The sequence below is a fragment of the Aythya ferina genome, assembly GCF_964211825.1.
Source record: "Aythya ferina genome assembly, chromosome: 4".
NCBI lineage: Eukaryota > Metazoa > Chordata > Aves > Anseriformes > Anatidae > Aythya > Aythya ferina.
In genome coordinates, this window is record NC_140300.1 from 14354968 (window position 1) to 14378296 (window position 23329).

Genomic DNA, 23329 nt, shown 5'->3' on the forward strand with positions numbered 1-23329 from the left:
ATACAAAATTACAGCTCTAAAAAGGGGGTTGTAACCTAAAACATTTCAAGAGAAAGGCATGATTAGTAAAGAGTTGGAACAGGATTTAGCAGAAAAAAACTTGAGTTTCTTTAAAGCATTTTCCCACCATTATTTTGCACCATTATTGGCTTCCTTTAAAGAAGATATTTCTTCGTTCTAAAGAAGATATTTAGGTTTTCATAGGTTCAAACTAAGTAGGCTTTTTTTTTTCCTTTAAAAAAAAAAAAAAAAAAGGAGATATGGCAAGAATGCTGTTTACTGCTTTGTTTTATTGCTCAGATAACACACACCTCTGCATTGCTCTTTATTCTTCCAACATAATGCCCTGACGTTACTTTTGACACAGCACGATATCTTTTCTAAAGCATACATTGCTTTCATAACTTTTTTTTCTTTTCTTTTCTTTTTCTTAGATAATAATGTCTTAAAAACAAATGTTTGGTACTAGAAGGAATGCTGTTGGCTGAAGAAACTGTTTCAAATTTTACTGAAATAGATGTGAGCCATCTGCAGATATTTTACACTTTCTATCTAAATATTTCTAACTTATACATTATATGTTAAAATGAAACTGTCAGCAGCTAATGAATATATTTATTAGATCATACAAAACATTGCAAAAAGTGAAGAAAATAAAGAAATAACTGTATTTTAATCTTTTTATATGTGAGTGTAATAGACTTTGCATTATCATACAGAAATGCTATCTTCTGAATACTGGTCTTAGCCAAGCTGTTGACGGAAGACAAAAACCAGATGGAAGTTCTTTAATTAGTTTGAATTCTTGCCTTAATAAAACAAAGAGACAAAAATAAGAGCATCTAGGGACAACAATATTGCCTTGAAATAAGTGGGAGTAGAGATACAGTTACAGCAACCTGAATTCCTGAAAATAAATCACAAAAATGTTATTATTATCCATTTTTGTGTCAGTTTTGAGTCTTTTATTTCCAGTAAAGACTGTACTGGCAGTCAAAGAAATTTGGAGAGTTTTGCAGACAGGCATGACTTTGACATGCTCAGGTCTTCCTTCTCCAGATTCTATTATCAGGCTACCAATTTGCTATATTTAATTGATTTAGAAGGAATATGATAGTTTTCTATTGATTAAGATTCTTGGATTATCAAAACTAGACTGCTAAAACTTTAGATTGCAACTGAAAAGTAGAAGAGGAAAATGAGAACTGACATCAAGCATACATCTCATGGAGCAAATGGTGCTTTTTTACACCAAAATGCTGTGAGACTATCTTGGCCTTTCCTTTCCATTCTTGGCACCTGTGGTAGCTTTCATTCCGAACATTTTTTAAAGAGATAACATTTCACTTTTTCTCTCTCTCTCTTTTTTTTTTTTTTTTTTTTTTTTTTCCACATACAGAGTTGGTACCTTCTTCTGATATGGGGGAGTTACAGCTAACTCACATCAGTGTTACTCATGTTTGTATAGGAAACTTGGCTTTCAGAGTACACAGTGGTATGTGTAGAATCCTCCATGTATTCAGTCCTGGGAAATGATGCATCAAACAACACCTTCTGCAGGTATTTATTTCGCAATGAATTCAAATTAGTTTTCATCAGACGTTTTGATGTCCTTTTTTGCTGCAATACTGGTTATAGTACATGAGTAAAGACAAATAATTCTACATTCTTTCTCTGTAAATTTATCACTTATGTGCATTAGTCACATATTATCATTAAAAAATACCTCCGCTGTATTTTTCTCATGTTACCCAGTGTTTTTTTCTACTGCAGAGTACTGCCCATGTTATAAATGGGTATTTTGTTTTCTTTTACACAAATGTGCAATTAAGAGTGGGGAAAAAAAAATCTGCAGTTTATCCTTGGACAGGTTTTTACTCATTTAATTTTATTGCAGTTGTTGGAATACAGTATTTAAACATAGCTTGGTCTGTTCTGCTCTCTAACTGCCTGACTCTCCTAGAAGCATGGGTAGGTTCACGCAGTATGAACATCAAGAGGTTTTATATGAACAAATTTCTCCTCCTCAAAGATCCATGATTTATTTTTATGATAAAAATCTCTTTTGACAAATTTTGCACTACTTCAGTCACCAATATTTTTCTTTACATCACTTATTTAGAATATAACAGTATCTAAAATGTGTACTATTCACACAATTCCTTACCTGACAACTGTACAGTCTGAAACTGTTGTACAAAGCATCAAGAAAACTCCAGAACACGAAGGCAGGATTTCAAATGAATTTTGGTTGTCACATGCATGTTCGCCTTAAAAGCATTAGTACTCTTCTCACTCCCAGTTCCCATCCACTCACCACACTGTCTCCCATGCTTTCTTATCTAGAAGAGAATGCATTAATCTACATTAAAAAAAAAAAAAAGTGTCTTTATTTCCTGTCATTTTCTGCAATTTTCCCTTAGACTCAAACCTCTAAATTATATACGGAAATATGGTGCCACATTCACATGCAAACTATTTTTAGAGAACATGAATAATTACACCAGATGGTTGTTTAATTCTCTTGGCATTATCTCTACTGTACATTTATGGCTTAAAGTAATATTTCCTTACACTTTTCAATATCTCTGGAAGGTCATGGGTAAGTCCCATTTCTTTATTTACATCTGATCCCTTTTATAGACTTTTTTTTTCAATGCTACAGCTGTCAGAGGGACACTGAGATGCCGATCTGCAGATGTCTTAGTAAACTCTCTCTAAAGCTCTTAAAACCAAAGTATGTTCATAAGAAAACATTACATCTTTGACAGCAGATTGTTGTTAGTGTTTTATATACAAAGGAGAACTACTTATTCTATGATTGCCTCCATTTAATCTTCTGAGATTTACTAAAATTACCCTTTTCAATTGCCTCTTCATTTTATGCAGCAGTGAAAACAGGTGAGGTGTTTCTTCACGTTCTGCATACCTTGACTGCTTTGTGAGTTACACTGAATTTCTGCAGTTCAGTCTGTGCTCTTGCTGAGTGAAATTACCTTGGCAATTACTCCCTTCCAAATTCTTAAACATTTGGACCAGTGTTAAAGATTTATTCTTTAGGTGTTATTTTTGAAAGCCGCAGATTGTTATGTGTCAAAGTCAATTCAACTGATGTAGAAAGCTTAAAGCACACATTCTCAGGAAGTATCTGGCATTATGCACTAGACTGTGGAGGATGAAAATTTTGTATCACAAGAACTTCTGAAATACATTTTTTTTCTATTCTGGAACAAAAATAAAATCTTTAAAACGTTTACATAGGAAAGGAAATACATGAAAGTATCTGCCTTTGGCTCCAAAACCCAACTAGTTTTGTTTAATAGGTTTATTTATAACCCATGATGCTTAGAGAGCTGGTCTTAGTTATGGAAGCCATCTGCTCTCTTAGTTCCTAAATCTTTGATCCAGCATTTCTCTACAGAAAGCAGAAAAAAAACTTTACTTCTGTCACTACATGTTAGACTAGTATCCTAAGTGTGAGACAGAGAAACATTTCAGCTTCAATTAATATGTTGGTGTATTTTCTTTTTGCTAGAAAGTTTCTGATCAGCTCAACTAAGGCTGAACAATGGAGGCACATGAGAAACCAGAGAAATACTGATGATTTTGGCACTTCTGAAACTGGAAGGTGCTCAGCAGCACAGTAACTGACTCCCACTTAGAAACACTTGGCTATATTCAGCACCAAAAAAAAAAAAAAAAAAAAAAAAAAAAAGCATCTGACTGATTTCTCTTACTATATATGTCTGTACACCTGCAAGTTATGTGCACCAAGCAAAAAATTTTGCACTCCATGCAGCAGCTGACCTTTTATGATCATCTGTAGTGTGCATTCAGAACAGGGTGTCTCAGCTATGACAAGAAACGTAGTTTAAGACAATTTAGGGTGGGACTGAAAAAGGATGAGAAGGAATGGGGAGAGAAGGGAAGGGAAGGGAAGGGAAGGGAAGGGAAGGGAAGGGAAGGGAAGGGAAGGGAAGGGAAGGGAAGGGAAGGGAAGGGAAGGGAAGGGAAGGGAAGGGAAGGGAAGGGAAGGGAAGGGAAGGGAAGGGAAGGGAAGGGAAGGGAAGGGAAGGGAAGGGAAGGGAAGGGAAGGGAAGGGAAGGGAAGGGAAGGGAAGGGAAGGGAAGGGAAGGGAAGGGAAGGGAAGGGAAGGGAAGGGAAGGGAAGGGGAGGGGAGGGGAGGGGAGGGGAGGGGAGGGGAGGGGAGGGAAGGGAAGGGAAGGGAAGGGGAGGGGAGGGGAGGGGAGGGGAGGGGAGGGGAGGGGAGGGGAGGGGAGGGGAGGGGAGGGGAGGGGAGGGGAGGGGAGGGGAGGGGAGGGGAGGGGAGGGGAGGGAGGGAAGTGGAAAGTCATAGAATCATAAAATCATTTAGGTTGGAAAAGACCTCTAAGATCATCTAGTTCAACTAAGTCATTCAGTACCGCTTCACTAGTTTGGTATCATTCAGACTATTATCAATTCAGAGAATTCATGAATTTGAGATTATCATCATTAATATTTTGTCACTACCTAAATGCTTTTGCACAAGGACTACTCTATGGAAGAGGAATCTGATTAATTACATAGTTTGTATGTTAGGTGTCAGGAAATGACATTGAAAATGTTTCCAGATTCCAATACCTTTCTTCTTGTGAATAGCATTTAACTGAGATGTGTTTAACTTTTATCAAGTAATTCAGAATGCATGGATTAAAGTACTAGTTCATTTCTAGGTCTTACTGGAAAAGAGCACCGAGTCTAGGTTGAAGTTATGCTAGTCAATCTGAATGATTTATTTTCCTCATGGCATTATCTTTCCACATCTGTGTAATCAGCCATGTGTCCCTTTTCATAAAACAATTCAATACAGTGGAAGTGTAGATCAAAGATCTTAAGTGAGTTCAGTGAAAATGCTAACTCCAGGAGAACAGATCATTCTCTGGACCAGAAGGCAGTGGTAGGTTCTTCCTTGGTGCAAAGAAAAGATTTGGGGCAAGCTGTGAAAAGTTCTGCAGGTGAACTCCAGCTGTGTAGACTTACTACCTAACTTCTCTTGCACTTTCTGTGCATATAAGATGTGAGTGCAATTCCCTTAAGTTTTCTCTTTTTCTTATCTTGGTTGCAAGGCCCCTCTAACTTCCACTCTAACCTTGAGAAACTTCCTAACTCCCATCAAACCTATCTAGTTTATGCACTTTAGAAATACTAGAAACAGAAAAGACAAAGTGTGACAACATACACCCGTTCATCAATTCTGAATGAATCATAAATATACTGAACAAGTGTGACATGTTCATGCAAAAAGACCTTATTCTTGGCATATGGAGAAGAGAAATACAGGACTCAGCAGCAAATGTTGTGCAACACAGAAAGCAAACTGCTGCTAGAAAATTATACCTGCCTCTTAAATGATAAATTCTCACCATCACTCAGAACTAAAATAAATTTCACATTTTGTCATTACATTTCCCACATATATGACTTTTTTATAACCTTACCTAACAAAAGTTGTCATTTTAAATAGAAACATGACATATTCAGATAGATTATCTAATTAAGTTCATAACTGCAGTATAAACTACAATGTAGGGAAGAGAAATATGAGCTAAAAAGCAAGGTTAATTGGTGTTTAGAGTTCTAAGGTAACATGATTGTACTGTTCACTTCCCAGGGCTTGTTTTAGTTTGCTGAGGGCTAGCAAAAGTATTTATGTTGTACCATGCAGTCTGCAATATCAGGTCAGGTGTGAATACCTTGTATATTATATAAAAATGGCTAGTGCAACTCTAATGATTCTTTTGTCATCAAAATTCTAAACTCTCAACAAATGGGAAACTTGACTTTTAAATCTTTGTCAACAATCCTTAGCAGAACTGTCAGGAATCAGACAAGGGTCAGTGCTGATATCTTAAATACAAGACCATCCAAAAGCATGAAGAGTAATTCATATAATTCATTGCCTTTTTTTTTTTTTTTTTTTTTTTTTCATACCAGACCATTTTGAAGAAGCTGGAAAACCTATTAGCAGTGTTACACCAGTTTTCATCAATGGTGCTCATCACCATGTTCCAGCAGACTTCATCTCTCCACTTGAATTTGATCAGAAATATCCTGTGGTGAAAACAACTTTGGCAGCGGTACCAGAAAGAGTAAGGTCTTGTAGGCATGACAGGAAGCTCTAGATAAGTAGTGTGATAAATGCATGTGTCCTTTTAATAGTGCTGATGTTTCTACTTCAGCCAGTGCTGTCTACCTGATTGCTGTCTACCACCTCAAGACTCTTCATCTGGAGGCAGAATCCTCTGGATGGTAGAACTTTGTCTTTACGTATGGAAAAGTCATTCCTCTTCCTTCTATGTTGTTTTGTCTACAATATCAGCTCAAATTCATGTTTATCATGATATTCAAGAAGCTCAGGGGAAGAACTTTCCTACCTACAGAGCACCAAGTTGTACATATTGATCCTACTTTCTGCTTATCGATGGAGAACTACCTCGAACAAACTAGAACTGGCTATACTGTAGCTTAATGCTGAAGGTTGAAAGTGCTGTAAAGGTGTCACAGAAGAGTAATATTATTGCTTAACTGTAAACAACAGAGCTTAAAAGACACTATAATTTTCTTCTCATAAAGCAAATTTAATTGTAGTTTTATTGTACCTTCAGTGTTTATTAAAGCAATAATGCAATTATTAATTATTTAAGCATGACTTTATAATAAAAACTGCAATATCAGGTGTTCTTCCACCAGTTATCTAGTTCAAATGGAGTCTACATATACCATAGCAGGAGAAAAGCTATGTTCTGTCCCCAGACTGACAAAGTTAGTAGCGTAGCAAGCGATTTTCTATAGATATGGCCAAATTCAACTCTTTCCATATTGCCCCAGACAATTCAGGAAAAGCTTCAAATAGCTACATCAGATTAGGAATTGGTCCAAGTGGTGCTGTGGGCAGTTGTTGCTATCTTTTTTTAAAAGGATTTATTCAGCTTTCCTAAAATTCATTTGAACAAAATCTGTCAATCTGCCTTGTAGGTAATGTCTGACAATTTGATGGATGGATTGCATTTTCTGATATTAGCAGAAAAAGAGAACACTTCGCTCCACAGAAAAGGGCTATAAGATTTGTGTGGAATGTACCTTCCTCTTCTGTCAAGGCAATTGAATGATTACTATAATAATAATAAGTAATGTTAGACCAGAGGCAAAAGATTAAAAAGTTAATCCCTGATTCTCACAGGATCTCCCTGTAGACGGTGCAGCATTCTGCATGAAAAGGAGTGATGTTTTCATTTCAGTAGTGATTAAACAGGGATCTACATTGCAAACACAGAAATAGTCATAGAAATGTATAGTCATGATGGCAGTGCCAACAAAATACGAATGAAATGTCTGGGCAGAAGTAATACAGAAACACTTATTCTCCCAATCTTCTTTCTCTGAGCTGCAGGATACTGAGGGAATCTTGCATCATGCTCACCCATTCTGGAACAGCCAAAATATTAAAATAGGGGATCATATTTAGTAACCCACACAGACTCCGGTATCAATCAGTGTAAAGGGTTTCAAAGAAAGCAGCAGGGATCCTCCACAAAGATAGTTACAGAATAAACTAGCAAAATCCTCTTTCTAGTATATACTGCTTTATTCCCTCTGGGACATCTTTCTCCATAATTGGCAATGCATGACTTTGCATAATCAGTTCTAATTTAAAAAAAAATAAATAAATATATAGTTTGGCCATGACACAGAAACCTGTTTTTTAAAAGAAAACATAGAGTTCTAAAATTAAAACTCTTTTTTTTTTTTTTTTCTTCTCAATGCTATGAAGAATTAAAACAGGTGAGTAACTGGGTTTCATCTGCTTGCCTGATTTCCACTGCACATCACTCGTGCCTGCAATACAGCCCTAAAGTCAGCAAAGATGCAGTGATGTACAGCCCAATGAATGTGGAGATGGATTCCAGCAGCAAAACCTTTATTACATTGCAAAACTACCTCAGAGAATTGCCAGTATTTTTCCAGATCTCAGCAGGCCATCTCTGAGGGTCAGGAAGCCCAACTGATTTATTTATTTATTTATTTATTTATAACATCATGTCTACTCTATCTCAAGCTCTGGTAAGGAAGCATATTCACTGTCCTTATTTATGAGTTTGCATGATGAACATGCAGCTTTTTGAAAAACAAAAACAAACAAACAAACAAACAAAAAAAGTTAGGTGCTTAATTTTATGATGGGAAGGTGCAATCTGGGTAGATCCATCTATCTGCTAGAATTGGCGGATGCACTGCAACTGTAACTAGGCAGATTTACAGATAAAAACACATTCAGACTGGTGAAACCTTGCTGGTAGAGTGGAATATTTCAAAGGCATCTTTAAATGGAGTGAAAAGGGGTATTTCTGTGAAACAAAACTGCATTCCTGCAGGAGACACAAGTTAAGAAATGAGCAGTTGCCTTAAGTAAATCAGTCATCAGGCCTGAAGATTGTAGAAAGCTTTGGAAAAGAATATGCATTTAGTGGTGTAATTCTACTTAGGAAAAAAAAAATCATGAAATCAATGAAGTCATATCAGCCTGTATTCACTTCACAGAGGGGAAACCAATGACAGGAGTTCACTTAGAGAAAACCTGCCGGAAGATATGATAAGAAAGATATGATAAGATAATATGATGGTCACTAACCAGAAAATACCTGGAAGCAAAGCTGATAACAATGTCATGATCACGTTACTGTTTGATTTATGTGTATCTGCTTCCAAGCACAAAATTCTGTTTAATCTTTTTTGTTCTGTGATTTAATTGTTGAATTAATTCAAAGAGGCCTCAAACTGCTTCCGTGCATGGTGATGAGGAGTGACCCTAAAGGTTTGACAGTTGCCTCAACTCACCATGTTTTGTCACGTCTTCTCATTAAACTCCATCTATTTTTCAAACTATTTTTCCTGGATGAGGGGCTCTTTATTCCACATGCACCTGGAGAGAGCAGAGTGTGTGTATCCCATGTGATTGTGTAAGACCATGAGGCCTAGAGGTCAGCCATGCCTTTACTGGGCTACTGGATTCAGCAATTCCTAATGTCTGAAGCTGACAAACTAAACAAAGCTTTAGAGCTAAGAAGTTCAGTGCCTCTGAGACCATCATAAATTACTTCAAGTGGGTATTGGTCAAGTTTAACTAAGATAGTTTTGGAACAAAATAAAAATCAAAATAAAAGAAACAAGTCATATATTATACTGTCCCACTGAGACAATATATAAATTCTTCTGGCTCTCTAATGAATGTTAAATTGACACGTGAGATCAAGAGAAATGCATTTTCTACCAAGGAAAAAAGCTAGCATTATCAGCAAATAGAAAAATATCTTTCTGCTGGGCTGTGTAGTGTTTTGCCTGTACATAGTACAGTCTCCTGTGGTGAATTGCTGTAACACTTGATGTTTTGGAGAAACAACAATAACAAAAAAAAAAAAAAAGGAATAGAAATAGAATTTGAGGGTTACTACTTTGCAGCTACAGTGTTGGGGGTTCTGTGCAAATGATGTGTATTATCATCATCAATGTCATGTGATTTCAATGAGTAATCATGCGTTCTTGTTATTCTCTCAGCTAAAATAATAAATGAAAAAAAGTGGAAAATTGCACCAAATTAATGTATTCTTGTGACAAAATAGTGATGAGAACTGAAAGTCATTCACAAGACAAGCTAAAATCTGTTTGTTCTGATGTCTTATATGGAGTAATCACAAAAAATGGATTAAATAGTTGAACTGAAGTATCAGAAAGAAGCTGCCTCTCTTCATAAAGTAAGCACTCCATTGATCCTTTGAAATTATATATATCACAAACAAAAAAGCTTGCAGCCTTGGAGAAAACAAGTCTCATTTAAATGGCTATACTTGTGAGACCAAGTCCATCCATTATAAAGTTCTGTTACCACAACTTTCTCACTTTGTAATGAGTCATGCATCCCACCACAGTAATGCTTGTAAAATCTCAGACAGAGGCAGTTATGGCAAGTAGGATAAATCCTTTGGCAGGATGGTCTAGTGGGGGTATACTGATCTGTTTCACCTGCTTTAAGCCTTCAGCTGAAAATATTGATAAATTCACATAACTTGGCTTTTGTAGCATGGTGTAAACATGCCTGTTGTATCCTGCTGTGGCGTTCTTCGAATATTGCTATGATAGAAATAGAGATTTGTCATATAATCCAGAGGTCATTTTGGGAGCCAGTGTACATGTAAAAGCTTTAATACATTTCTTAAAGCACAGACCCCCACATGTCCTCCCAGAATAATACTCAAATAACTTGAGTTTAGGAGCTTCTCATTGCTAGAAAAGCATGGAAAGCTCTACATATTTATTTATTTATTAAAACTTTTTGGGGATCAAACTGTTAAACTTTTCACAGGTGGTTGGATTGCATATTTTCCTCATTTTCTGGGCACACAGTGTGAAATTCTGGAGTCTGATTTGCACAGGTGCAGAGTACACACAGCTGCAAGCGAAGTCAATGAAAGCTGTGGTGTGAACACATGAAATGCTCTATAATTCTAAGCTGAAATGCATCTTTAACATTGTAAAGCCATATACTGAACTACTTTACTGAATTTTTCAGGGGTAAGAAAATGATGAGCCATACTCGGGTACTTGGAATAAAATCTTAAATGACAAGTTGTTGAAATTTGGCAATATTATATTAAAGTGAAAACCCAGTCTTTATATGAATGCAATGTGTTAAGCACTCTTAAGAAAAGGTGACATAGTGCCAGTCTGATTTATGATAGCTCTTTTCAGAATCCCTATTGTTCACTATAAAAACCTTTCTACTGTGGCAGGAAAAGTTTAGCATCAACTAACAGAAGCTTATTTTCAATTCAAAATTAATGGCTGAGATGTTTTTTTTTTTTTTTTGTAGAGCTTAGGGATATGATTTAGTGGGGACTGCTAGCGTTAGGTCAGAGGTTGGACTCGATGATCTTGAGGTCTCTTCCAACCTAGAAATTCTGTGATTCTGTGATTCTGTGTTTTTCTTCCAAATACTAAAAGCACTTAAAACATGAGTGGCTAATTGACTGTCAACTTTACATCAGTTAATGGTATTTTGTAGGTACTTAAGTTTAAAGAGGTCTATATTCTTTTTGCTCTGTCCAACACTTTGGAATCCTAATATTCTCTGTTAATGGAAATTTGCATTAACTGGAGAGAGAAGAATATAACCTTTTGTAAGGTAAGAAGCAATTAGCAGTATGTTTAAATTATGGAACTGAATTTTTATTTCAAGTTTAATTGCAATTTATACTTTTGAGTCTCCTTCAAAAAGATTGACTATCTTCTTTGATGATATGTCATCTGATCTGTGTAACATCACCTTGCAAGCTAAGTAGAACAATTAGGAGAAATCATTATGCATGCTGTAACATTTAAAAATATGGGATATATTTTCATATAAGGCTGCCATTTCAGCTTTGCTAGCCATTGCTAAAATAGAATGGATACTGACAGAACATCATTTTGGGGAAAGATGGAGTTAACAAAATGAAATCTTGTAAAAATTTCACAAGAGCTTTTCCTTCAGTTTACATAGCTACTTCATAGTTTGTGGAGAATTAATTAGTATGAGAAAAGTATGGAAGTATGGAACAAATGAGTATGGAATTCCAAGGTCTGAACTTCATAAGCAAATTTGTCTAAGCTTCCTTGAGATCATAACCAACATTAAAGTTCTACTTCCGTATTAAATGGAAAGTTGCTTAGATTTTCTGGAATTAACTTACAAAGCTTGATCATATATTGCTTTATAATAAATTGCATGGCTTTATTTTATTTTTTCAAATAATAATCAAGACCATGAACAGAAAAGAAAATACAAAATGAACATAAAAATATCAGAGGGGAAACAACCTGTTTAATTAATGGAATTAAAATTTTTACCATTGGAGCAAATTATAAGCATCTGCATTGCCGTAGATACACAATATATTGTTATAATGGTACAAAATCCTGATAGACATTCTTTATACTTTAATATCCAAAAGAAAAGGAAATTTTAAAAGAAGATATTTGTTTGGACATTACTTAAATCCACAGATTTAAGCTAGACAGACCTTCAGGACATATTAGTTACTTATATACAAACAGAAAGCTTTTGTGTTTTGTGTAAGTATAATTATTTGGGAGCACATATTTTACATAGAATTAATGTTATGTTGTTGTTTGGAGGGACATAAATTTTGATCAGGTTTCACTGTAATGAATATCAGAAAGTCATCTATTTAAATTTGATTTTGGAGACAGAGTGATGCTGTGGACAAGTGAAAAGCTATTTGCTACTTTTTCTAGTGTAGTACCTCTTTCTTTTTAACTTTGGTCAGATTTCATGGCAGCAGAAGTTATACATGTATAATTATATAATCAATGTAGCAAATTCAGGAAGGAGGAATTACAGTGGGAAGGGAAAAATATCTTCTATTTGCTCATATAGTCACTCTACTGACATCGAATATTGGGCAACCATTTTTCAGATTTGGAAAATTGTTAAGCTGATCTCAAAAACTCCTTGCAGGAAAAAAATAGTTCTTTGGAAATTTCTCAAAATGAAATTATTATGAGATCTGTTGGCAAAAAAGTTTAAGTAAATATTTTAGAATATTGAAGTATAAGAGGAAAATAATTTAAAAATACATGTATGTGTTTTTTCTTTCTTTTTTTTTTTTTTAAGACAGCTTTACTTAAAAGCACTAAATTTCAGTAGTGCTCAAGGCAACTAAGAGAACAGGAAAGGCAATGCACGGTGTAGATATTGGGAACAGTAAATTATAGCATGCTTTTCTCAATCAGTTTTGAGTTGCTGTCCAGAAATGTTATCCTTTCAATGGAATCAGAAGCTATAGAGTCCTTACCTTAACTTTACTGTGTACTTACTGAATGTCTCTGACATGTAATAGTGGAACACCAGTTGGGCTAACTGCACCGCTTTATTTTTTTATTTTTTGGTGCTAAATCATAAAATACATGTAGTTTCACTGTGAAACTTATAATATTGGCTGGAGATTCAGGAAGTATAGGGCTCAGTTTACTTTAAAAAGTAAAGGTGGAAAATATTCCTGCTGTTTTTCTCCATCTTGTGCTTTTCTCTCTCCATGTTAAAATTGCAGTACTTGCTTTTGGCACCCTGGTCTTTGATTTCTACTGCAAAGTAACATAGACAGTGGAGAGCTGCACCCCTCTTCCACAGAAGAAGGAAGATTTTTCAGTTCTCGAGCTCTTGAGTCATCCACTGCTGCTGAGGAAGAATGAGCATTGTAATCTTGGAGTCATAGCTAATGGGAAGGAAATAGGAACAAAGCACATCGAGTGGTTCCCCTGAATTATTTCTTTCTGTAATATGGTGGTGCAGACTCCTCTCCCCAGCCCCCCCCCCAAAAAAAAAAAAAAACACAGAAAAAACAAAGAGAGATCTTCAAAGCAGGCACATGTTTTCCTAATGGTAAAGAGGAGGATATCAGGCTGCTTGAAAACTTCTCAGCAGTGAAGCGGTGAGTGATTCTGGGTCTGCTGTCTTTTTCTAGATCTTCATCAGTCTAGTTCATGGTTTACAAGTTCACTTGTGCTCATTCCATGTCTGAGATTAAGAGCAGAGGCCAGTCCGTTTCCTTTCTTTGTCTTCCTCTGCCATCAAAGACAACTTAAAAATCAGTTGGACAGAAGCAGCACAGAGTGTGAGAGATCCCTGTATGATGGGGTGCAGAGCAGGTGCCAAACTTACCCCAAAAAATTCTGAAAGGGACATTAAACCTTACGCTGTATTCTTCAGCCACTGTGGAATAAGTATAGACTCGTATGTACATAGAGACATATTGGAGATTACCTTGAACTTTACTTTTGTGGGGTTGATCGCATCATTTTTGGAAACATGATATATATTAAATCTAACCCCCTGGTGGCAGTCGTTATGTTTCTTTGCTGTGGACTTTACTAGCACTTTGTAGTTCTCTTTCCTCTATGAGATTGAAAGCAACTGTAACTCTCTCCTAATTGCTCCAAAAGACAAAAGGAAGCATTAAAAACTATCCAGACTCCCGTGAAATGTAGAGAACAATGTTTAGAAGAAAGGACTCAGTGGATGAAGGGACTAATGGGAAGGAGGGGTGAAGCTTATTTTGTTTGTTTGTACCACCCAGAAGCACTGAACTCATTTTTTATGCATATTAACATTTGCCTTTCTCTCTTTAGAAAATATTGATGCTCTGAAATGCATTTGAGTAATAAACAGAACATATCTTCAAGTGTAAAAGTTATGTTAAAACGCTTGAAAGGGACTACTCTTCAAATGTTTTGACTCATTAATATTTGAAAATACCACAGAATTAAAAAAAAAAAAAAAAGAAAAAGAAAAAAGAAAGAAAAAGATACATTCTCACTGTAAGCATTTCACTGGGCAGTTTTTCAAATTAATGCAGTTTAACTATTACATTAACTTAATGGCTATTTTCCCCTACTTTAACCATGTTAAATGTGCCGGCAATAATGAGCTTCTAATGCTGTCTTTCAAGTCTCAGAGGCATCTTTAGAGCTCTGCTTATCTCTTGGATCATAAAGCTGCATAATTTAGTATTCAAACAATTCATTTAAAACTGAAACACTTTGAATTACCGTAAAATTAATCAGAAAAAAAAAAGAAATCTTAACATGCCCATTCTGTTTATCTCTACTTAGCAATTTTGAAAGTGTAAGATAAGTAAAACTTTATAATAATCTGTTTTCTACTTATGAATCAGGCTACTATAAGCAAAGATATATGTAAAACTATAAAAGACATTCTCAAAACCTTTTGCACAAAGTTCCCCATGGCTAGTAAACCAAGATGATTATTTTCATGGAACAAACCTTTTAGATTTTTCCATGCCATTAACTTAAATAGAAACACCTTTAAATTGGCATTTCTAACATATTTCCAGATTTGCAATGCACAGAGGCAGTTGATGTACGTAATCAGAACTGCTGCAGCATTAAGTGGCTATGTTCTAATTACACTGTGGTTCACAGTACCGTACCACTTAACATTTAAAATATTTTTGCACCTATACTGTGTTTCATTTTCTTTGTTCTTTTTCTTTGTGGATTTGCTTCTTGCTGGACTATTGCTAACCAAGGAAGCAAATAATGAGAAACTGGATTTACCTGTATCAGTAAAGCCTGGATATAACCAAAGGCTGAGATGTCTAATGTAGTAGAGTGACTCACTGGAGTACTCAAATGTTAATTACAAACACCAGATTTAGGCATATAAAGTCACCACAACTTCTTCAGGAGAGGAAGTCACAAAAGTAAGCCTTGCCTTATCTTACTTGAGATGTTCTAATCTGGTTTCATCTCCATTTATAATGAAGAAAGTTGTGACATGCAACTCATTTAATCTGTTTTAGGATGGTTATGGGTGTCTAGATTTGACCAAGTGAATCTCTGACCAGAAATCTTAATTCTTTCCACTGGGAGACCTGCTTAGTTAGTAGGACCCATAAGGCTATGAATGGAACCCAATCTCTCCCCCTAAGGCAAGCTATATTGGTCATGGCAACAGCAACTCTGTCCACTCTAAATCAGGGTTTGTACTTTTCTTTCCCATCAATTTCTTCAAAGAATTAGACTCTTGCTGTTTTGCCTCATTTCTTTTCAAGTTTATCCAGTACATGTTTCTTATAATACAAAGAATTCCTGCTTTTTCAGCTTGATGTCCTTCCTAATACTTGGCTGCAAAATCATATATAGTTTTAAATTATTTTAAATTATTTTTTTAATTATCTTATTATAGTATTATCTTTCATATTATATATATATATTATATTATTATCTTTCATATGTGGTTCCCTCTGTCCCATGCACTCTTTGCTTTGACTTTCACAGGAAAGGTGGAGGATGCTTCTTTTCCAGGCCAAGCTATCCTGCTGGAGAGACCTCAGGATTGGAAATCCTTCTGGTTTAGGAGGGCATGTATTGTAGTGCCCTATTTAGGTGACTGTCCTAATTATCAGACAGCTATATACTAAGTACTGATACCATTCTCCTTTCTCTACATTTTGAAATGAAAGCATTGTGTTAGCGGCCTGATGTTGTTGATTTCAGTGAGACTAAGTGTGAGCACCTTTACCAAATGATTTTCTAGATCCAAGATGTTCAAGCACTTCCTCTAAGTTTCAGCTCTCAGATGGGCATAGATAGGAGCATCAACTCCAGCTTCTCTGATTTTGGCAATTTTGATAATATACAGAAGCTGGGTGTGAACAAACACGAAAGATATGTCTGTCTTCTCAAACAGCACAGGGGTAAAGACACTTCATGCCAAGTAGACTTCTTACATCCAGCCTACATAAGAATTAGGTCTGGTCTTTAAGCAATACTCCTTTGATATAATTGCTATTTAATGTAGCTAATATTTTGGATGCTTTGAGCTAATAAATAAATAAATTAAATAAATAAATAAATAAATTTGAAGGCTGTATCAAAGCCCATTTAAGTGTTATTTTAAACTATGAATACTTACTGGATGCCTTGCTGTGCCATATGAAGATCCCCCCACTGCTCTTTTTCTATACATAGTAAGATGTGGGAGTTTGAGGTTGTCAAACCATTATAGAATAGTGTTGAAAGACAATGAAGAGTGTAGATAACCATACCTGGGGTAGTCTTTTCTATATTGTAAATTGTCTGTATCTCTAAAATCAGATGTGTCTCCCACACTCCACTATGGACCTCCCCTACTCAAAATTACTGTAATACATTAATTTTATGCTTGTGGTGCATTGTTAGAAATTAGACCATGAACACACGAACTGTAGCTACCAGGTTGTAGACAATTACGTCTGACACAGGCTGCATTTAAACTAGAATTTTTGGTTGAAAAAAATACTGAAATTTTGAAGTTCATCTCCCAGTAGTCCCCACTTACCACACATTGGCTCAGTTCAGACAAAGTTTTCAGTTTACAGAAGACAGATTCCTTCCAGAGGATGTAGCTCTGTTCCAAGTGTGCACAGACATGATCCAGCAACATTTGGTTTGATCTGTAGCAATATTTTGTTCTTCAGACAGCTTCAAAACAAATATAAGGTGGGAACATTTATAGTGGGGGGAACCTGATAAAATTCAATCTGTAGTAAAATTCTCAAGACATTTATGATATGGATATGAGTCCGGAGTGTCAAATGCTTTGATATATTGATCTCTTTTTTCTGCACCAAGTAGCTTGTTTCTGCAGATATAGGCACATCTCAATAACAAATGAACACCAAAAATGATGATTCAGTTTGGTACAACAATACAAAGGAAAGACTCCTTTGCTTTAGAGGTTCTTACAGTGCCCCCGTTGTTATCATGTAAGAGCAGATTCCAGTACTGCATTAAGCACTCTGATGAATTTTAGTCATGCATTTTCCATTCCCTTTGTCATTTTCTCCTTAGGCAAAGAATTGTATAGGCGGAGATTTGCTTTGACTTCTTTCTAAGCTAGTTCATTTATTTTATTTAATTGCCTATTCCACACTGTGTATGTATTAGAATGAACAGGTGAAAGAAAGCACATTTTGGTTTTTGGAAAAGAAAAGATCAAACGTTTGGTGGACTTCAGCTGCTCTGAGAATTTTGGCTTTAAAAAAAAAAAAATATATATTTTTTCCTAATCAGAAGATAAGGTTTTAACAATTAAAAGTAGGAAATTTTAAAATTTTCACTTCTGTGAAAATCTGAATGCATTTTAACTTTTATCTGATACAAAACAAAGGTAGAAATACTGGAATGTGTGATAGGGCTGAAATTTCAATTTTCATCCACCTTTAGTAGCCAGGAAATACTGTTAATGCAATTTTCCTTTCCTGCTTAGTATTCCTCAAGTCCTTTTCCTTAAGCTTATTTGTACAGATGGTAAGTTAGAGATGATGAGTAAATTTAGCAAAGAATAAGTGAAAAATGGGTCATTTTCTTAATGTTGAGAGTCAGATCATTAGTGAGTAGAAGTCCACCCAAAACAGAAACTTTTCTTTTTATTTTATGAATATATAACTTCCCTATCAAAAATAGCGAACCCCACTTTTCTCTTTGTCCTGCAGATACACAATTGAAATGAAGTTTTAAATTCAGATAATATGAAAAGAGAAAGACAGCCTGAAACTGCAAGAGACAAGCAAAAAGAAACAAAGAAAATTGCGTTTTTCTTACGGTTTGTCACATGTAAGTAATGCCAGTATGCTGAAGTTGATTGCAAGCATCCTGGGTCTCAAATGTCTGATTAGACTACCGATAAAACAATGTGGTTCCTCTAAAATTGATGTCCTTAGCTGTTCTTCTAATTAAAAAAAAAAAAAAAAAAAAAAAAAAAAGAGAGAGAGATACAGTTCAGCTTGAATCCAACAATCTTTACAATTAGTATTTAACTGCTCATAAAAAGTACTTATTCCCTTAATGAACCTGCTGCTACCATTGTTTACTACCTCAAATTTAAGAAAAAAAAAAAAAAAGGATCACCAAGCAAATCTCATACTACTGTTTTTCCCAGCTCTGTAGTCTCATTATCATTTGTAATTATATATAATTAATCATTGCCAGATCCTGAAAAAGAGCTTATTGAGTGGAACAAGTAGATGATACCTCCATGGTCAAACCATATTGATATGACTCCTCATTAAAAGTTATGGTATAATGTGTACTTTTAATTCAAACGAATGCCACACTTTAGAATGTGCAGCCCATCAAAATAATTTTTAATGAGTGTAATTAATCATTTGCCCAGATATTCTTTCTTGATTTAGAATAATTAAGACATGAGATAGAAAAACAGTGGGAGAGGAATAGCTACTCTCTAAATGTGTGGTCTTTAAAGAGTGTGTCTAACATGCTTGATGACTAAACTACTTGCACTTCTCTATGGGAAGGTCTCCATCACAGGTTTCACAGGACTGATATTTAGAAACATCAATCAAGTTAGTCTCACAGTTCCTCCAAGGCAGCAGAAGTAAACAGTCATGTATGGTAAATACTAAGTAAAACAAGAAGAATAAGTTTGGATTTAGGATTTTTTGTTTGTATCTTTTTTCAATCAGTGAATGTTGACAGTTGTGAGTCAAAAGCAGTGTTGAGGTCAGGGTCAAGGTCAGTGCAAGACCAGGCACCGCATACCTGCCTACACCAAGTGTGCACAAGGCCCCCAAGCTGCAGGGTGCACACAGAAACCTCTCCCAGCAGCCTGATCCAAGGTCAAGAGTTGTGACACTAAGCACTGACCTCCAGCACAGGCAGCTGAAGCCCTTGGCAGGGGATGCAGTTGCAGAGGAGGATTGCAGATAATGATGGTTTCAGGCTGATCAGGGCAATTAGAGACTGTCGGTGTGCTCAAGGCCCCAGAGCAATGAAAGAAAAGTCTTCAATCTTTGTCTGAAAAAAAAAATTATCCTTTTGAAATATAATTGAACAACTAGTTGAAAATTGTAAAATCATGTTTAGAGATGAAAAATTAAAGACAAAAATTTGTTGGATTCACTTGCTGAATTCTATGTTTTAAATTTTTAATTAATAACATTTTCAAGGTCTTTTTTTTTTTTTTTTTTTTTTTTTTTTTTTTTTTCATAGTCAAACTGAGTACTTTTTTTTTTCCCAAATATCAAAAACTGTCTTGGGCGAAGAAAACTATTATCTGTGAAGCTGTACAGCTAAGGGGACATTAAAAATTCCAGGCAGAGCAGTGTGTTATGCTGGTATCCTGGCTTATCCTGCCTGACTTTTTCTGTCTGCCTCAGGTTTCAATGAATTCGGAATACCTTTTAGACACACCTTCTTCTCAGGAAATCTGTGACTCGAGAATTTGCTAATTCTAAAATACATTTCAAAAACTGTCATCCACATGTAACTGATATCTATCATTTACCTGTCTATTTAACAATCTCTTGATCAACCTATATGCATTTTTATCTTGTCAGGGTAATTACACAGAAAATTCTGGAGGAGTGTATTAATAGATTTTTATTTTTTTTTCTAACAGTCAGTGTGAACTTATTCAATGAGTGGTTATCTATAAAACTTTCCAAAGCTTACTTTGTTGTGACTCACAAACTGGAGTGCTGGTTCAAGCTCTGAGAAAATTAATTGCCACACTTATAATTGTAGAGAAGGTAATATAGTTACAGACTTCATTTTCATTCACGACTCCTTTGTAGTTGTAATAACTGCATGAAGAGATGTTCTCTCCCTTCAGAAAAAATATTTCAGAGCAGTTTCAGAGCCTTTATAGCTGAAACTGCGAAACAGTAAAACTTACAACCACAAGTTGAATAGTTATTTTGAAGCTGTAGAAAGTGTTTGTGTATACACTTATTTCTGACCTTTTCAAAGTAAACCAAAACAATTTTCATCACATGAAAAATATAGAAACTTTTCAGTATTTTGCTTTTAATATCACACACACACCAAAAAAAAAAATAGTAAGACACGAGTGCAGTTGAGTTCTAATAATTGGATTCACTTGGTATTTACAACAACAACAAAAATATTTACTTTTGTGGTTTTGATTCTTTTGGTCGTATTTCTTTTAATGTATACATAAATACATAGATATTTACAGATTTGATGACATTTTGCTTAAATACAAAACTTAATAGAGAGTAAGAAAAAAGGTAAATTCTTAAAAAAGAATTTACCAGTTCATGTACAGTAAATAAATATTTCTTTTAAAATATGAATTCACTTGATTTTGTAGCTCTCTTTCTTGATTTTATCTGAATAGGATTGAACTTGAAGAAAAATGAGGTACAGTAGACCAATACATAAAAAACAATAGAATCCTAGAATATCCTGAGTTAGAAGGGACCCACAAGGATCAACTCCTGGCTCCACACAAGATTACCCCCAGATTAGACCATGTGTCTGACAGCACTGTCCAAGCGCTTCTTGAACTGCCGCAGGCTTGGTGGCTTGACCACTGCTCTGGGGAGCCTGTCCCAGTGCCCGACCACCCTCTGGGTGCAGAACCTTTCCCTATCACCCAGCCTGACCCTCCCCTGTCCCAGCTCCATACCCTTGGGTCCTGTCGCTGTCCCCAGAGAGCAGAGCTGAGTGCCTGCCCCCTCTGCCCCCCTCATGAGGAAGGTGCAGGCCACCACAAGGCCTCCCCTTGGCCTGCTCTGCTCTGGGCTGAACAAACCAAGGAAGCTGTGCAGGTTCATGCTTCATGATTACATTTGTGAAGTAGTCAAAATTCAAGAAACAATATAATTGTTCTACTATTTATGTTTTCAAGCATTGCATTTGAAGCAGATCTGTTTGTTTGTTTGCTTGTTTCTTTTTCTGTATTTTTCCTAATATGTCATATAATTCATGTAACACATATCAGCAAGTTTCTTTGAATCAATAGGTAAATGGCTTTTTTTGAAATGATTGGTTCTTATGATTGACAAGAACTGGATAAGCCAGAATACAGACAAATCTTCCTAGTGTATGTCTATTAATTGTTTAGGTTCCCAAATCTCCCTAACTTGAGCTTGAATTATTTGCTTCTAATGAAATCTTTGACCAAAACAAGCTTAGCTTGAAATACAAACCATAAAACAACTTGGCAAAAGTAATGGAGACAGAAGGGAGCAGATGTTTGTAGAAAGCGTGTACTGGATGTCTGTTCATGTCTTCATGAACAAAAATCAGGTAACGTTCACAGAGTTCACAGATGCACCCTAAGTTTGATTAAAGGTTGCTCTGAGAGTTTTATCACCATTGACAATAAATAGGAAATATTCTTGGTGGGACTTTTCTCTGGACATAGATTTAATGCAAATCTGTTTAAATGTAAATACATTTTTTATTAAAAAATGTTTTAGCACAAATACATACCAATAAATTTTGTAACTGGTTATTGATAGAAAAACATTCTAAAGTAAAAATTTATATAATGTGATAAAAGATATAAATCTTTTATAAATTCTCTGTTCAAATGCAGATGATGGAGTGGTTTTTTTTTAAGGATATAGAAAACATAGGTAGTATAAAGTTTTAATTCTGCTTCCTTTAGTAACTAAATGTACATGAACAATGGAAAAAGAATAAGTTATTATTCCTATCTGGAGTTGAACACTGATCTAAATGTTTGAGGGACTTTGGTTGCAGAATCATGTTTTATAAATCTGTTTTTCAATGGCACTTTCAATAGGGGGGGGGGTAGAGCAGAGCAGGTCCACTCATGCTCTGAGCACCACGTTGCAGCAGATGTCATCATCCGAAGAGGTAAACTTTTGTAGTAGCTTCAGGACTTGTGCCTGCAAGGAAGTGTTCCAGAAATGTTACATCCACACAATACAAAGTTGTGGAGGAAAAGGTGAAAAAAGGACAAAAAAAAAAAAAAAAAGCTGCTGCATGTTTCCCAAATAACTCATAACAAAACAAGTAGTTGAAGTCCATCTACTGTGTAGATTGTGGAGGCTATTTTCTTTTCTCACACTTGTGTCTCTTAGAGATTTCTACTACATTCAAAGAAAAGTAACCCGCTTCCCAGAAACTTCTTACAAGACTGGAAAAACACTGCCTCCACAGCTCCCATAGTTCTCCACTGATACATGCAATTCTCTTCTACCCAGTCTCTGGACCCGAGGCTTCAGTGTTGTTTGTTAGAGACTGAGAAGAAATGAGGCTTCAAAATCCCTGCTCTCTTCCGTCCTCCCAGCTTACAGGCTCCTAATGGAAACAGACTGAAACAATCTTAAATTGCTATAGTTTGAAAACTTGAAAAATAGATTATTATGGTGAGGCAAAAAATGCCAAGAAGTTGATAACCTACACACTAAGGCTCAGCCCAGCGTGAATCAAAGAGACAGTTAGGAAGTCTTGGAAAATGGCAATTGTAATGAAAATGTCTACTGACCCTTGACTAATAGTGTCAGCAACCCAACAGTGCTTAATTATTAAAATCAACACATGTCCTGTGCTGACAGCCCAATGTTTTGAACTGCATTATTCTCATGAAGAAGAAGAAACAACAAATAGCAGTAGCAAATATCCCTTCTTTATTTATTCTTATCTGCTCTCTCTTTTTGCTGATTCCATTGCACAGCAGTTAGAAAGGTCAGCATGATTACCTTTTCCATGGGTTTGCTAAGAATCAGTGTTTCCCTTAATAAACCAAACATAAATTTCAGCAACTAAAGACAATGAAGATGTATTTGTGTAACCTCTACCTTAAAAAGGGAGGGCATGCTGTGGTGCAACATATTGAATTCCATAATAACAATAGGGTCATAGGATCACAGCAAAATTTAGGTTGGTAGGGAGAACAGAAGGTCACTATTCCAGCCTTCAAGAAAATAAGTTA

The 23329-nt window shown here is 35.6% G+C and overlaps 1 long non-coding RNA gene across 3 annotated transcripts; it reads right to left on the reverse strand.

Moving 5' to 3' along the window:
* Nucleotides 1-270: 270 nt before the first annotated feature.
* On the reverse strand, nt 271-22344 carry LOC311435982. 3 transcript variants are annotated; one of them, XR_014692513.1, is made up of 5 exons: nt 21050-22344; nt 19264-19413; nt 18202-18328; nt 16937-17079; nt 271-2342 (listed from the first exon to the last, which is right to left on the reverse strand). It is a non-coding gene; the product is annotated as an uncharacterized lncRNA (long non-coding RNA). The 3 variants fall into 3 exon arrangements; XR_014692515.1 differs by having other exon boundaries at nt 21043-22344; XR_014692514.1 differs by having other exon boundaries at nt 16937-19413.
* Between the last annotated feature and the right edge of the window lie 985 nt (nt 22345-23329).